General features: G+C 40.4%; 1 protein-coding gene across 2 annotated transcripts in view; it reads left to right on the plus strand.

Annotated features, from left to right (window-relative positions):
* The window catches only part of ldb1a (LIM domain binding 1a), a 74,946-nt gene that overhangs the window by 35,842 nt on the left and 22,656 nt on the right, over window positions 1-16,448 (plus strand). The gene's annotated exons all lie outside the window — the stretch shown is intronic.

Genomic DNA, 16,448 nt, shown 5'->3' on the forward strand with positions numbered 1-16,448 from the left:
TTAATTTTGCTTTTATTTTCTTTCATTTCACTTTGTTGTCTGTGAAGCACTTTGAGTCTGCCTTGTATATGAAAAGCGCTATACAAATAAAGTTGCCTTGCCTTGCCTTGCCTTAAATTAAGAAAATGCTAGTGCCATTATCTTGACATATTGATATGCGCTCGGCATTACATTTCTTGAAACCAGCAAACTTATACTAAAAACTAATTTATTGTTCTTAATGGAAAGGCAACAAGGCAACCGTTTGTTTCTCTTGGGGTCTCATATTGTCTAAAAATGCATTTTCCCATCGATAACATGACATCATAGCGCCAAGTGCTTGCTTTTTCAGTCAATTAGTGCGCATATACACAGCCCGGCCCCTGGCCAAAAATTTTTTAATTGTAATTTTGAAGAATTTATCTGAATGTGCATGAACTATTTCTGTTCAAAATTGTTAGAAATGTCACATGTTAAATGTTTCAATATTAACTGTCAGTTTACTGTACTGTGCCAACTGTACTACTATATGAGTATGTATTTTCAATTGTTTCATTGAAAATAAAACAGCAAAGTCCATTTGGCTGTCATCTGTTTTAATTATGAGACACAATTGTGTCAAAGTCATGATTTGTTTTTTTCATGCTTGAAATAAGAAATTATTACTTTAAAAAAGTAGTTTTATACTTGTGAGTGTTGATGACACAGCTTTGCAACAGTTGATATTCTAGTTTCAAGCATGTTTTACTCAATATAGGTCATAAAATCTCAGCAGCAAGCTGTAATATCTTACCGAGAATATTTAGGACCAAAACCCTTAAAACAAGTAAAACACTCTAACATAAATTCTGCTTAGTAAGAAGAATTATCTAATCAGACAGAAAATAAGCAAATGTCACCCTTATTTGAGATATTTAATCTTATTTAGATTTCAGTTTTTGCAGTGTAGGTCAGTAACTACTCATTTACTGTAGTTTGATTTGAAGTTGGCCAGTGTACATTAGTAATATGTTTTCTGCTCAGCAGAGGGCAGTGTCGCTCTCTTTCTCTCTCTGCTCTTCTCTCAGTTGACAATCAATGAATGCAAATGAAGATTTACTGTTGCCAGAGCAGCTTTTTGTTCATTCGCTCTATAATTCATGTAATATATTCCATCACCTGCAGCTTTGTAAATGTTAATAGGGCTCTGTGGGTTTTGTCAAAAAATGAGAAGACTGGGGGAAAAAAAAAACCCCTGAAATGCCAGAAGGAGAAAAAGCTGGTTTCATATCACCTGATAATAATTGAAGGCTAGGTTTTAAAGATGTGCCAGGTTCTGTCTTTACCTGAACATTCTGCAGTTGCTATTGTGTGACGTCTACTCTGATCTAATGCAGGGCTTTACTAGTACATGAGTCCCTGGTGGGCTTCAGATGTATTTACTCCCACCGCTTTAGATCCCTCATCTTCTATCCTCCCGCTATATATAATTACACAAACTGACAAAGCCAATGCCTCAACCAATTGAGCTTTAAAGCGCACTTAGAGACCACAAAGGCTTTTTTTCTGTTCCTTCAAATCTATTGCTTGTAAACATCAGAGTGGTTATTGATTAAAAGTGAGGCTGCAGATTATTCCCTTACATAATGTGAGGCTAGAAAAAGGATCAGGACTGCGGTCTGAAAAGGGTTTGAGCCATCAGTGAAGAGTCAATCATTTTGCAAAAGCCTCTACTAAAAGACGCCTTGAATTAACCAGCCTGATTAACACCGATCAGTGGTTCAGACTTGCCAAAGCTCTTGATCGCAATCCAGAGCTTTAATGTAAGCCACGCAGATGACGGCGAAGGCTGTTTTAAGATGGAGGAGAGGGTCAGGACGAAGGGTTAATTAATTTGATAATCATCAGTTCATTACTCACAGATGATGATTAAGCCTGAATTAATGGATGGCATTGCTTGATTCAGCCCAAAACCCACATATTACCACTTAATGTGGTTTCTTAAGCACTTATCAGAGATTTTGATTAGGGAGTAGCATTACCAACGCCCCAAAAACATGTTAATAAAAGTAAAGCCGGCGGCGTTTCTGGGTGTTGTTGATAAATGGCTTTCGCTTTGCATAGTAGAGTTTTAACTTGCACTTACAGATGTAGCGACAAACTGTAGTTACTGACAGTGGTTTTCTGAAGAGTTCCTGAGCCCGTGTGGTGATATCCTTTACACACTGATGTCGGTTTTTGATGCAGTACCGCCTGAGGAATAAAAGATCACGGGCATTCAATGTTGGTTTTCAGCCTTGCTGCTTACGTGCAGTTATTTCTCCAGATTTTCTGAATTTACGGACCGTAGATGGTGAAATTCCTAAATTCCTTGCAATAGCTGGTTGAGAAATTTCTTCTTAAACAATTTGCTCAGGCATTTGTTCACAAAGTGGTGACCCTCGCCCCATCCTTTTTTGTGTATGACTGAGCATTTCATGGAAGCTGCTTTTATACCTAATCATGGCACCCACCTGTTCCCAATTAGCCTGTTCACCTGTGGGATGTTCCAAAGAAGTGTTTGATGAGCATTCCTCAACTTTGTCAGTCTTTTTTGCCACTTGTGCCAGCTTTTTTGAAACATGTTGCAGGCATCAAATTCCAAATGAGCTAATATTTGCAAAAAATAACAAAGTTTTCCATTTGGAACATTAAGTATCTTGTCTTTGCTGTCTACTCAATTGAATATAAGTTGAAAAGGATTTGCAAATCATTATATTGTGTTTTTATTTACCATTTACACAACATGCCATCTTCACTGGTTTTGGGTTTTGTATTATGTTGCTTAGATTAATCATAAGGAGTGCACCTAATAAAAAATGGATAATATATGAACTGCATGGAGTGCCTGGAACTTTAAATACGTGGACATTTGAGCACGGCCACTGCGATAGAGCGTACATGAGAGCAGTGGTGCGTGAGTGCATACTGTGATCTGTGTGGTGGCGAACAGCAAATAGTTTTTGTATTTGTGTTAATGCACACATGTTAAAAGTGGGATTTCTATGTTGACAATCTGCATTTATTAAATAAAATTGTTATTTTAACTGTTTTACCCTATTTAAAATCCGGAGGCACACCACCAACACAAATTATTAAAAAACTAAACTCAGTTGACAGTAAAAAGTTGTTGTCGCAATTGTCGGATATGAATTCAAGCCATAACCATAACCAACCATGCATCACTATAGCTCTTGTCTCAAAGTAGGTCTACTGTCACGACCTGTCACATCCCGCCGTGACTTATTTTGAGTTTTTCAGTGTTTTCCTGTGTGTAGTGTTTTAGTTCTTGTCTTGCGCTCCTATTGTGGTGTTGATTGTCATGTCATGTACAAATGTACTTTGTGGACGCCGTCTGCTCCACACGCTGTAAGTCTTTGCTGTCGTCCAGCATTCTGTTTTTGTTTACTTTGTAGCCAGTTCAGTTTTAGTTTCGTTCTGCATAGCCTTCCCTGAGCTTCAGTGCCTTTTCTTAGGGCCACTCACCGTTTGTTTATTTTTGGTTTAAACATTAGATACCTTTTTACCTGCACGCTGCTTCCTTGGGCAGGACACTTCACCCTTGCCCCCAGTGCTGCTCACACTGGTTGATGAATGATGAATGATGGGTGGTGGTCGGAGGGGCCGTAGGCGCAAGCTGGCAGCCACGCTTCCGTCAGTCTACCCCTTGGCAGCTGTGGCTATGAAAGTAGATTACCACCACCAGGTGTGAATGAATGATGGCTTCTCACTTCTCTGTGAAGTGCTTTGAGTGTCTAGAAAAGCGCTATATAAATCTAATCCATTATTATTATTATTATGATACAAAATTATCGACAATAGAGCTTTTGATACCATCGTTATACCGTGATAATGCATTTTAATGATACATTCTAGAGGTGTCTCGCGAATTGACAGTAACAAGCAAACGAAAGCATCTTCAACGCAATGTAGAATTTTTGCTAGTGGTTAATGTCCAAAGCCACTTATATGTCAGCAATCTTCACCTCCTAGCAATAAAACTACCTTTCTTACAAGTATCATTATTATCACTTTTCGGTGTTTTCCTGTGTGTAGTGTTTTAGTTCTTGTCTTGCGCTCCTATTTTGGTGTTGATTGTCATGTCATGTACAAATGTACTTTGTGGACGCCGTCTGCTCCATACGCTGTAAGTTTTTGCTGTTGTCCAGCATTCTGTTTTTGTTTACCTTGTAGCCAGTTCAGTTTTAGTTTCGTTCTGCATAGCCTTCCCTACTCAGTGGCCTAGTGGTTAGAGTGTCCACCCTGAGATCGGTAGGTTGTGAGTTCAAACCCCGGCCGAGTCATACCAAAGACTATAAAAATGGGACCCATTACCTCCCTGCTTGGCACTCAGCATCAAGGGTTGGAATTGGGGATTAAATCACCAAAAATGATTCCCGAGCGCGGCACCGCTGCTGCCCACTGCTCCCCTCGCCTCCCAGGGGGTGAACAAGGAGATGGGTCAAATGCAGAGGACAAATTTCGCCACACCTAGTGTGTGTGTGACAATCATTGGTACTTTAACTTTAACTAAGCTTCAATGCCTTTTCTTAGGGGCACTCACCGTTTGTTTATTTTTGGTTTAAGCATTAGATACCTTTTTACCTGCACGCTGCTTCCGACATTTACAAAGCAATTAACTACCGGTTACCACCTACTGATATGGAAGAGTATTACACGGTTACTCCGCCAAGCTCTAGACAGCACCGACACTCCACAACAACACATCATTTGCAGACTATAATTACTGTTTGCAAAAAATATTTTTAACCTAAATAGGTGAAATTAGATAATCTCCCATGGCCAAGGGCGCCGCTAGGGATTTTGGGCCCCATGAAAAGAATCTTTACAGGGCCCCCTGTATTATAATTTCATCATCATTAGGGGACTCTCTGGGCCCCCCTCCATCATGGGCCCCTAGAATCCGTCTCCTTTACCCCCCCCCCCCTTTTTTTTGGCGCCCCTGCCCACGGCACACCAGACTGTGTGTCATGCCGCGGCACAGTGGTTGGAAATCACTGAAATAACGGATAGTGTCAAACAATTTTAGTGCGAGCTCTTTACATAATGTTAGTGTGGCAAATGAATGTAGTTTTTCAATTTGTGTTTTTTTTTTTGTACGTAGGGGGCGTGGCCTGTGGGAGGCGGGGCTTGTTTTTCTCCCCGAGTGTCCGACTGGCAGGAACAAAGGGTCCTGAAGTAGTAGTAGTAGTAATAGATGGATACAACACTCGTATGCAAATGCATATTTAAAACACAATTAGTTCATTATTAATTATTTTCAACTTCTCCGTGCGTTGCTTAGTTTTCTACCCGGACTTGCCGTCTTACGTGTGGGGACAGTGCGAGTGTTTTATCAGGCGACAGAGCTTTCACCGTCCAGCCTCTCCGGCTAGCATCGAAGCTAGCTTGGAAGCGCCGAGTGGAGGTGTGGAGCAACGCCGCCTTTCGGTGGATCTTTCTCTGCAGGTAACCGCCGCACACACCCCTCTCTTGTCGGCATTGTCGCCGCCGGTCCGTAGCAAGGTAACGAACGCTGTACCGGGGTCGTCCTGCACTAGTGGCGGTGCTAGCAACAGTGTCGATAGCCTTAGCATCCCTTCCCGGTGAACGGATGCGGCCCAGCGGATAGTTGACACCGAGCCCGGGGTGTTAGTTGCTATGTCTGCCTGTGTAAGGACTCCCCTGCAGCTGGTTCTATCACTTATAGTCATTGCAGGTTTATTTTCCTCTTGTTTAGTGTTTACTCGCGTCCGATCACGTCTCGCATGTGTGTGATTGGATGCAGCAGCTCCATTGTTTGCACTGATCGGTTATGGCGGACTTCGCTGCAGCAGGATCCCCAATTAAAAGTTGCATGAATAAAGTATGTCAGATTATTACGTGGCTGCTAGTGTGGTTTTCATTGATTGATTGAGACTTTTATTAGTAGGTTGCACAGTGAAGTACATATTCCGTACAATTGACCACTAAATGGTAACACTCGAATAAGTTTTTCATCTTGTTTAAGTCGGGGTCCACTTAAATTGATTCATGATACAGATATATACTATCACTTGATATGATACAGATATATACTATCACTTAACTGCAGATAGTACCAGGTTTATATTACAGTGTTGGTGCTAGGAATTTTCAAAATGGGGTCCCAGGGACCCCATCAAGTCATAGAAATGGGGTCCCACTTTTTTGTAAGCGTTTTGAAAACAAATGCTAAATATCAATCAATCACACTATTATGCTAAACCAGTGGTTCTTAACCTTGTTGGATGTACCCAATCAATCAATGTTTATTTATATAGCCCTAAATCACAAGTGTCTCAAAGGGCTGCACAAGCCACAACGACATCCTCGGTACAGAGCCCCCACAAGGGCAAGGAAAAACTCACCCCAGTGGGACGTCGATGTGAATGACTATGAGAAACCTTGGAGAGGACCGCATATGTGGGTAACCCCCCCACCCCCCCTCCCTCTAGAGGAGACCGAAAGCAATGGATGTCGAGTGGGTCTGACATAATATTGTGAAAGTCCAGTCCATAGTGGATCCAACATATCAGCGAAAGTCCAGTCCATAGTGGGGCCAGCAGGAAACTGTCCCGAGCGGAGACGGGTCAGCAGCGCAGAGATGTCCCCAACCGATGCACAGGCTAGCGGTCCACCCCGGGTCCCGACTCTGGACAGCCAGCACTTCATCCATGGCCACCGGACCTGTGTAACTCCCCCTCCACAAGGGAGAGGGGAGCAGAGGAGAAAAGAAAAGAAACGGCAGATCAACTGGTCTAAAGAGGGGGTCTATTTAAAGGCTAGAGTGTACAAATTAGTTTTAAGATGGGACTTAAATGCTTCTACTGAGGTAGCATCTCTAACTGTTACCGGGAGGGCATTCCATAGTACTGGAGCCCGAATAGAAAACGCTCTATAGCCCGCAGACTTTTTTTGGGCTCTGGGAATCACTAATAAGCCGGAGTTCTTTGAACGCAGATTTCTTGCCGGGACATATGGTACAATACAATCGGCAAGATAGGCTGGAGCTAGACCGTGTAGTATTTTATACGTAAGTAGTAAAACCTTAAAGTCACATCTTAAGTGCACAGGAAGTCAGTGCAGGTTAGCCAGTATAGGCGTAATATGATCAAACTTTCTTGTTCTTGTCAAAAGTCTAGCAGCCGCAGAACCCCACCAGTTTCATATGCGCATTCACCGAACCCGAACCGAATGATGTTATCATATTAAAGAAATACTAATAAAGATATATTTTACAAACAGAAAGTTACACATGATAATGATAAATGATAAATGGGTTATACTTGTATAGCGCTTTTCTACCTTCAAGGTACTCAAAGCGCTTTGACAGTATTTCCACATTCACCCATTCACACACACATTCACACACTGATGAAGTGTCTCCCATGTTTACATCTCATTGTGCAACATGTGAATGTTTTGGTGGGAACTAAATGTGATATCTGAAAGGGGTACACATTATTTCCAAAGTAGGACCCCCACCCAGACATATACTACTAGTTCACAGCTCATGAAAAACAATATGTTATAGTCATTGTAAGTGGGCCAAAACACTTATATTAGAAAATAACCTCATGGAAATGACTGCTGTCATTTGATTACAATAATAAAACATTGAACTTGTTATTTAGTCAGGTTTGGGACAGGTGTGCTGCAGGTGTGACCACAGTGCATGTGCACGTCTGACGTCGCTCACATGTGCTCCACCGAATCCTCAAGGAGTTTTTGCATTTGCTCACACATATGGAAAATTAGAGGGAACATTGTTTGGGGGTATCCATAATACACCGACAGAGAGAAGTTTTTATTTACACGATGAGTCGGGCGTGTCTTGACCTCCGCGGCGGAGGCTCTACCGAACCTTTGAGGCCGACTCACCGAACCCCTAAGGTTCGATCGAACCCAGGTTAAGGACCACTGTGCTAAACCTACTCAGTGGCCTTGTGGTTAGTGTCCACTCTGAGATCGGTAGGTCGTGATTTCAAACCCCGGCCGAGTCATACCAAAGACTAAAAATGGGACCCATTACCTCCCTGCTTGGCACTCGGCATCAAGAGTTGGAATTCGGGGTTAAATCACCAAAAATGATTCCCGGGCGCGACACTGCTGCTGCCCACTGCTCCCCTCACCTCCCAGGTGAGGGGAGCAGGGGATGGGCCAAATGCAGAGGACACATTTCACCACACCTAGTGTGTGTGTGACAATCATTGGTACTTTAGTTTACTTTAGATCAGTGGTTCTTAACCTGGGTTCGATCGAACCCTAGGGGTTCGGTGAGTCGACCTCAGGGGTTTGGCGGAGCTTCCGCCGCGGAGGTCAAGACACACCCGACTCATTGTGTAAATAAAAACTTCTCCCTATCGGTGTTAGTATGGATACCCCCAAAGAATGTTCCCTCTAATTTTCCATCTAATTTGCAGGTGTGTAATTTGTTGTGAGTTCATGCACTGTGTTGGTTTTGTTCTTTGAACAAGGTGATGTTCATGCACGGTTCATTTTGTGCACCAGTAAAAAAAACTTAACTTTGTCTTGAAATTGAAAAAAAACAAAACATTTTATTTTTCACTAAAGAAGTGTTCGGTGGATGCATATATGAAACTGGTGGGGTTCGGTACCTCCAACAAGGTTAAGAACCACTGCTTCAGATCCACTATGGACTGGACTCTCACACTATTTTGCTAGATCCACTCGACATACATTGCACCGGTCGCCCAGGGGCGGGGGTCCCCACAAAATGCGGTCCCCTCCAAGGTTTCTCATTGTCATCCCATTGGGTTTGAGTTTGTTCTTGCCCTGATGTGGGATCTGAGCCGAGGATGTCATTGTGGCTTGTGCAACCCTTTGAGACACTCGTGATTTAGGGTTATATAAGTAAATTTTGATTGATTGGAATTAGAGATGTCTAGAGATGTAGAGATTAATGCGTTACAATGCAATATCGGAAATTATCGGTATCGTTTTTTTATTATCGGTATTGGTTTTTTGTATTTATTTTTGTATTTTTTTTTTTTTTTACTAAATCAACATAAAAAACACAAGATACACATACAATTAGTGCACCAACCCAAAAAACCTCCCTCCCCCATTTACACTCATTCACACAAAAGGGTTGTTTCTTTCTGTTATTAATATTCTGGTTCCTACATTATATATCAATACAGTCTGCTAGGGATACAGTCCGTAAGCACACATGATTGTGCGTGCTGCTGGTCCACTAATAGTACTAACCTTTAACAGTTAATTTGACTAATTTTCAGTAATTACTAGTTTCTATGTAACTGTTTTTATATTGTTTTACTTTCATTTTTATTCAAGACAATGTTTTTAATTTATTTATCTTATTTTATTTTATAATTTTTTTAAAAAAGTACCTTATCTTCACCATACCTGGTTGTCCAAATTAGGCATAATAATGTGTTAATTCCACGACTGAATATATCGGTATCGGTTGATATCGGTATCGGTAATTAAAGAGTTGGACAATATCGGAATATCGGATATCGGCAAAAAGGCATTATCGGACATCCCTAATTGAAATGATAAATGTATGCATTATCCCGTTACATCTCACATTCTATATTGTGTTTTGGAAAAAGATTGTCATAAACGTTACTTAATTCATTAAAAAAATAATACAAAAGAAAACACATTTTCATGCATATGTAAATGTATTGTTATAAACATTAATTCACTTTCTTCTTTCCTTCATGGATCTAAACTTTACCGCTGCCGGTATTTTTTTCTATATTTTCATTTAATAAGTTGTAGGTGTATTTATTTCAGTATAAAAGTGTAAAAAGTGTTTTGCTTCGGTCATGAAATGATGATAATGGTGTGCCAGGGCATACATGCATATGACAGATTGAATTGATTATTCTCACCTTTATGTAGATCATCAGTCGTTTAAAAACCGCCACATCTACACTTCCATCACAAATAATTCCAACAAACTTAGAAATTGGCAAGTTAGTTTCAATGTCATTTAATACAGTGGCACTCAATGCCTCGAGCATTTCATCTCTGGCTTGGCGATGGCCATAATCTGTGTGTTCCCCTTTAAGAATGGTGGTATGTGGCGTGAGAGAGGTGTGTGAGTGAGTGGGCAAGTTAGGAGAAGGAGCGCTAGCATGTTCAGGAGTGTTAATTGCATGGTGGATGTACGTTTGGCTTTGTGGAAAACATAAATAAAGAGTTGTAACAAATCGACGGCCTCATCATTCCGACCAAAGAGCGGAACTGTAGGGACCCAAATTGGAGGGTGTTTCTTGGTGTCTGGTGAGGCTGGATCTTTGAAAATCAGTGCACCTGGTCTAAGGCTGCAGCTAACGATTATTTTTCTATCGATTAATCTATAGATTATTTTTTCGATTAATCGGTTAATCTATAGATTATTTTTTCGATTCATCTATAGATTATTTTTCCTTTTACCGATTATTTTTTTTATTCAAAATGAAGATGAAAAAATAAATGTAGGCCAGTTTTTTCAAAAGGCATTGCTTTTATTTACAAAAAAAAAAAAGTATGGCCACTCAGTCAACATTGACAACAACATGACAAAATATTCTGTAACAATGTAAACATTTAAAACTTTTAACATTTAACAAAATTAAAAGTAGCTTATTTGCTTTTTAATGTGCAAATATAAAAGTAAACATCCAGTGCAAATCGTAATATTCTGCAATAGTATAAGCATTTCAAAAGTAAAAGTATTGCTTATTTTGCTTTAAAATGTGCAAAAATAAAGATAAACATCCAATACAAAAAAGTGCCAATCTAAATATTCTGGAGCACTGTAAACATTAAGTATTGCTTTTAAAATGTGCAAAATAAACATCCAGTCCAACACAGTACACAATAACCAATTCTACTCATTCCAGTGAGTGACTAACAGTTGTAATGAAGAAAGGTTAGCATGTCTACATGCTCTGGTTCTTTTCTTGTTTACAATATTCCCAGCAGCTGAAAATAAGCGCTCAGAAGGGGTCGATGTGGCTGGAACTGAGAGCTAATTACCGGTAGCCTTCACCTCAAGCCAGGACTGCGAGTGAGCTGAGCTCCAGTTTATATTCCTAGAAGGTCAACGGGCTCATAGTAGGGATGTGCGTATCGATCCTGTGGTATCGATATATCGATACTCACACGCTACTCATTTGGCATCACTTTTCTGAAAAAAGTATCGATATAAACCAAAAAACGGCGTGTGGGGGGTGCAAGCATCACTTTCAGATGTTTTTGATGACTTACTTAACTTACTATGTGCTGGGACACCCCTGTACCTGGCAGAGTATAGAGCTGGCCCAGTCACGTGACAGGAGACAGCGAATGAGCGTCGTCAACGTGCAACACACACACAGCCAGCCGACAGCGATGCAGCCAGGCATATCCAGTGTTGTCCAATTGTTGACTTAAAACAGGCATTGTTTTTTTGTTTTTTTAGTAATGTTTACTGAATATTTGCTTGAGTATTTAAAACAAGATAAGAAAGGGATAACATTTGGAGATTCTTCATCTTTGCATTAGTTTTATTTTTTTCCAAGAAAATCTTGAAATATATGATTGAATGTGATTTTGGTTTTAATCTGTAACATCATTTCTTACATTTCGAAAACATTAACCTATTTCATATTTCATTAATTGCTAATTATATCACAAACTTTAAAAAATAACTGCAGCTTCTTGCGATTCGGATTTGACAGTTAATTGGAAAGCCCTAATATCTAATTATTATTATATGTAATTATTATTATATATAATATTTAATTTATTTTTCATATTTGTTATTTATTTTAATTTTACTTTTATTATATATTGACCATAATAAATGTGGTATAAATGGTCTGTATTTGTCTTGTGATTTGTCTTAAATAATAACAATAGTAATAATATTTTTGACTGACAAAAATTGCCAATAAGAAATTAATGGTATCGGTATCGATGAAAAGGCAAGATAAAGTATCGGTATCGTATCGAATCCTAAAAGTGTGGTATCGCCCATCCCTAGCTCATAGTGATGTTACTAGTAGTTGACTGGGAGGTGTTTATTATCATTTGGGGAGAGTCCGCTGCCTGATGCTCACCTGCTAAACACCTATCTGCTCCACGCTGAAGCGCTGACTACATGCGCTCTGAATACACACTGCTGATTGGCTGGTAACGTTTTGAATACGCACTGCTGATTGGCTGATAACGCTTTGTATAACGCTTTGTGTGTACCAATCAGATGGTTGTGTGGGTGGGACAATGCTGAGTGCTGAGACAGAGGCAGCCGCAGAAGGAGCGAAGCAGCTTGTTAAGACTTTAGCAGCTAAAGTTAGCTTTAGCTTAGAAACTCGTTCGGTACACCCCCGTACCGAACCAAAAGCCCCGTACCGAAACGGTTCAATACAAAACACGTACCGTTACACCCCTAGCAGATACAAATGACACATTCATGTTTTTGTGTAATGATGACAACGTATACTCGCGCGGACGATTGACTAGTTGATGGTTTTCTTTTCAAATGCTCGTTCATAGCCGTTGTGCTGCCTATGCTATGATAGGCCATTTACGCTCGACACAGTGTGCATACAACAACATTATTAGGCCGTGTATTGAAATACTCCCACACTTTTGACCACTTTTGGCGTGATTGTTTCCCCCTCGCTCGCACAGTCTGCTTTGCGCTCCGCCATGACGGTAGTGTGACGTAAATATGCGACGCGTCGACGCACAAAAACGGCGTCGACGTATTTACGTAACCGATGACGTCGACTACGTCGACGCGTCGTTTCAGCCTTAACCTGGTCGTAAAGGTGTTCTTTTTCTTAGCGCGTTTACATGGCGTGCAAAACATCTTTCCATCTTCATAAGTGAGCCATTAGGTGAAAAGTGGCTCCTGATGCCACTGTTCATTGAAGCTTCGCTTCAAACAATAACACGCGGGAGTCCCAATACCAGAAATGCAGTATTTGTGATCGATAAAACTTTCGGCGAATCAAAATTTAAGAAATTGTACCGGAAAGTTCATAACTTTGAAGTCGACCAATAATTAATAATTTGACCCGGCAAATATAAACAAAACAAAACACCGGCACAAAGCCATAATCGGCAAAAACAATAATAATCATTCCGGAATTTCCGTCCTCTCTGATTTCAATATGTAAAAAGACACAAACTTTACTACACTGTACTAGTGCTAAAGGGTTTATTAGAGGGAGGTCTTTATTTTGTGTTTATCCTTTATTCAACAGAACGGTACTGATCAACAGTACTGTATATTATGTAACGTCACTAACTAATTCATAAATGTCCATTATTTCCTTTCTCAGATTTTTTGATTGTTCAGTTTCTTTCTAGGGATGGCGTGGCGAAGTTGGTAGAGTGGCTGTGCCAGCAATCGGAGTGTTGCTGGTTACTGGGGTTCAATTCCCACCTTCTACCTTCCTAGTCACGTCCGTTGTGTCCTTGGGCAAGACACTTCACCCTTTGCCTTTGATGGCTGCTGGTTAGTGCCTTGCATGGCAGCTCCCTCCATCAGTGTGAATGTGTGTGTGAATGGGTAAATGTGGAAATACTGTCAAAGCGCTTTGAGTACCTTGAAGGTAGAAAAGCGCTATACAAGTATAACCCATTTATTTATTTATCTTGTTTTTACTTTTCTCAGAATCCCTAATTTTTCAGGCCAGTCTTGATCTGTTTAGTAAGGTTGCTCAAAAATATTGGTTGACATCCGAATCGCGATTCTTTTTTTTTTAATTTTAAGATTTATTTAGGATTTTCAATTTTTACAACACATATACAGCAGTATACATTGAAATGTTGGCAATGCAAATGCCCACAAAACACCACAATTAACAGGGGGAAGGAGACAACAAGAAGACACATTTCAGTGAGACTAATCTTAGCAAATAGTGGAGAGAAAAAAAGTATATATATGCATGCATACATACATACATACACACACACCCACACACACAAATACAGTAAAGTGTTATGAAAAAATAAAACCAAGGATACGCATATATGTATACAAACACACACATACATGAATCCCCCGCCCCCCAAAAAAAGACAACCAAAAGAAACAAAAAATATCCTAACTGAATTCATAATTTCCCAAAATATATTTAAAAAAAATACAACAAATAAAACATTTTTATCAATCAATCAAAGTTTACTTATATAGCCCTTAATCACAAATGCCCAAAGGGCTGCTCAAGCCACAACGACATCCTCGGCTCAGACCCCACATCAGGGCAAGAACTAACTTAACCCAATGGGGACACCAAAAAAATCTTGGAGGGACCGCAGTTGTGGGGACTCCCTTTTGGGTGACCGGTGTAATGGCTTATTAATAAATACATTTAAAAAAATGTTTTAAGCCATCTACATACATAAACGTCATTAGGGCTGCAACGACTAATCGACTAGAAAAAAAGCTTTGATTTATATTTTGTTGCTACGATTAATTGTTTAATGAGTGTAACTATTGAACATTGGTTCATTCGAAACGCATGGCCGCTGCAATAGAGCGTACATGAGAGCGGTGGTGTGTGGGTGCCTTGATCTGTGTGCTGGCGAACAGCACCCACGTGACCCCGAGAGGGACAAGCGGTAGAAAATGTATAGATGGATAAAGACACACATGTTAAAAGTATAATTTCAATGTTGACTGGAAGGCCGTGAGTTCAAACCCCGACCGAGTCATACCAAAGACTATAAAAATGGGACCCATTGCCTCCCTGCTTGGCACTCCGCTTCAAGGGTTGGAATTGGGGGTTAAATCAACAAAATGATTCCTGAGCGCGGCCACCGCTGCTGCTCACTGCTCTCCTCACCTCCCAGGGGGTGATCATGGGGATGGGTCAAACGCAGAGGATAATTTCACCACACCTAGGTGTGTGTGTTAATATCGTTGGGACTTTAACTTTTTAACTTGATGGCAATGGGTCAAATGCAGAGGACAAATTTCACCACACCTAGTGTATGTGTGACAATCATTGGTACTTTAACTTTAACTTAACTTAATTTATTTTTTTGTTTATTTCAACTCTTCTCATAAAAGTATGCATTTGGCATTCTGAAGTGTGTTTTATCTGAACAAATTAATCGATGGTTTACTCAAATACTAAAATAATTTATATTTCATTCGTCAGCAGCCAAGAAGAGCTTTTGTAGCCTGAAACTTGTTTCGAAAAGTTTTTATTATAATTTTTATACCTAACAATATATTGCAAGAATCGGTTTGAATAGAGAACCGCATTGAATCGAGTTTAAACTTTGAATTGAATCCTAACCCCAGGAATTGGAATCAAATTGTGAGTTGTTGTAAGCTTCCCAACCCTATCGTTGTGCTGGAAAACGAGAAAAGACTTGGGCGTTTTAGATGCCACATTTGCGTTACATGCGTTGTGTTCGAGATGACACATGTTGGTATCAGTTACAGGGTTGTGATTTGAGGTGTCGACGATAAACCCTGTAATTATTTGGGACACTGCATCCTTAGTGTAGGTTTCTTTGGCAGGATGTGTTTGGGTATCATATTTAAGATGTGAGTTGGTGTACTACAAGAATGCCAGGGTAATGATGATAAACAAAGCAATTTAAATATAGCAGCAATTTCTGCTTGGGCCCTAATTATTCAGCACAGGCAATGTGATCTATCAAGGCTGAAACTATTTAGTGGGCGCTTTTTATTGCGTCATTTAGTATGTCTGAAAAAGCACAGTAGGTGCAAGTTGGCACAGTTACTTTGTGTATTGCCCAGTAAAACATGTCTCAAGCAACAAGAAAAGTATAGTTTGTATTCAAGAACTCTGTAGATGCAACGTGATGTATCGTGTCGCTTTCGTGTATGATGTCATTTAGAAAAATGTGATCAAGAACAGGTTTCAATGTGTGCGTTGATTGAACGCAGCCGACTAATATATTTTGCCCGGTGTAGAGTGTCAGTCCAGGGGTCAAATACGAAGCATTATTGAGTGCTCTTGAGAAAGTAAATCCCTCACAGTGACTGCGGTATGCAGTTCTCCACGCACACCACTCTTGTCGTCTTGTCCTAACACCGAAAACGGTGCTTGGCTTCCCCCTCAGTGGGAAGATTAAACCCATTTAGGCAATGCTGCAGTCACCCCTCCCCACCCCCTTCTCCCCCTGTTGGTTTTAATCTGGCACCGCTGCCTTTTATACACCAAGCTGACAGTGACATACTATGTTGTGCATGAATTGTGACGGGTCAAATTAACATGGCATCCCCTCAGCTTGCACTTGCAAAATATCGCCAACAAAGGGTAATACTAGAACGATCAAACAGCGCCGTAATTAATGCCTAATAAAGCGTCTGTGAAGAGAGTGGCTGGCTGTAATGAGGCAGCCGGGGTCATATTCCCAAGGAATGTGACCCCTCCTTCGGCGTCTCTGTCTGGTAGTGTTTAAAATATTGTTTGTCG

This window comes from Entelurus aequoreus, linkage group LG09 (assembly GCF_033978785.1).
Source record: "Entelurus aequoreus isolate RoL-2023_Sb linkage group LG09, RoL_Eaeq_v1.1, whole genome shotgun sequence".
NCBI classification, from domain to species: Eukaryota; Metazoa; Chordata; class Actinopteri; order Syngnathiformes; family Syngnathidae; genus Entelurus; species Entelurus aequoreus.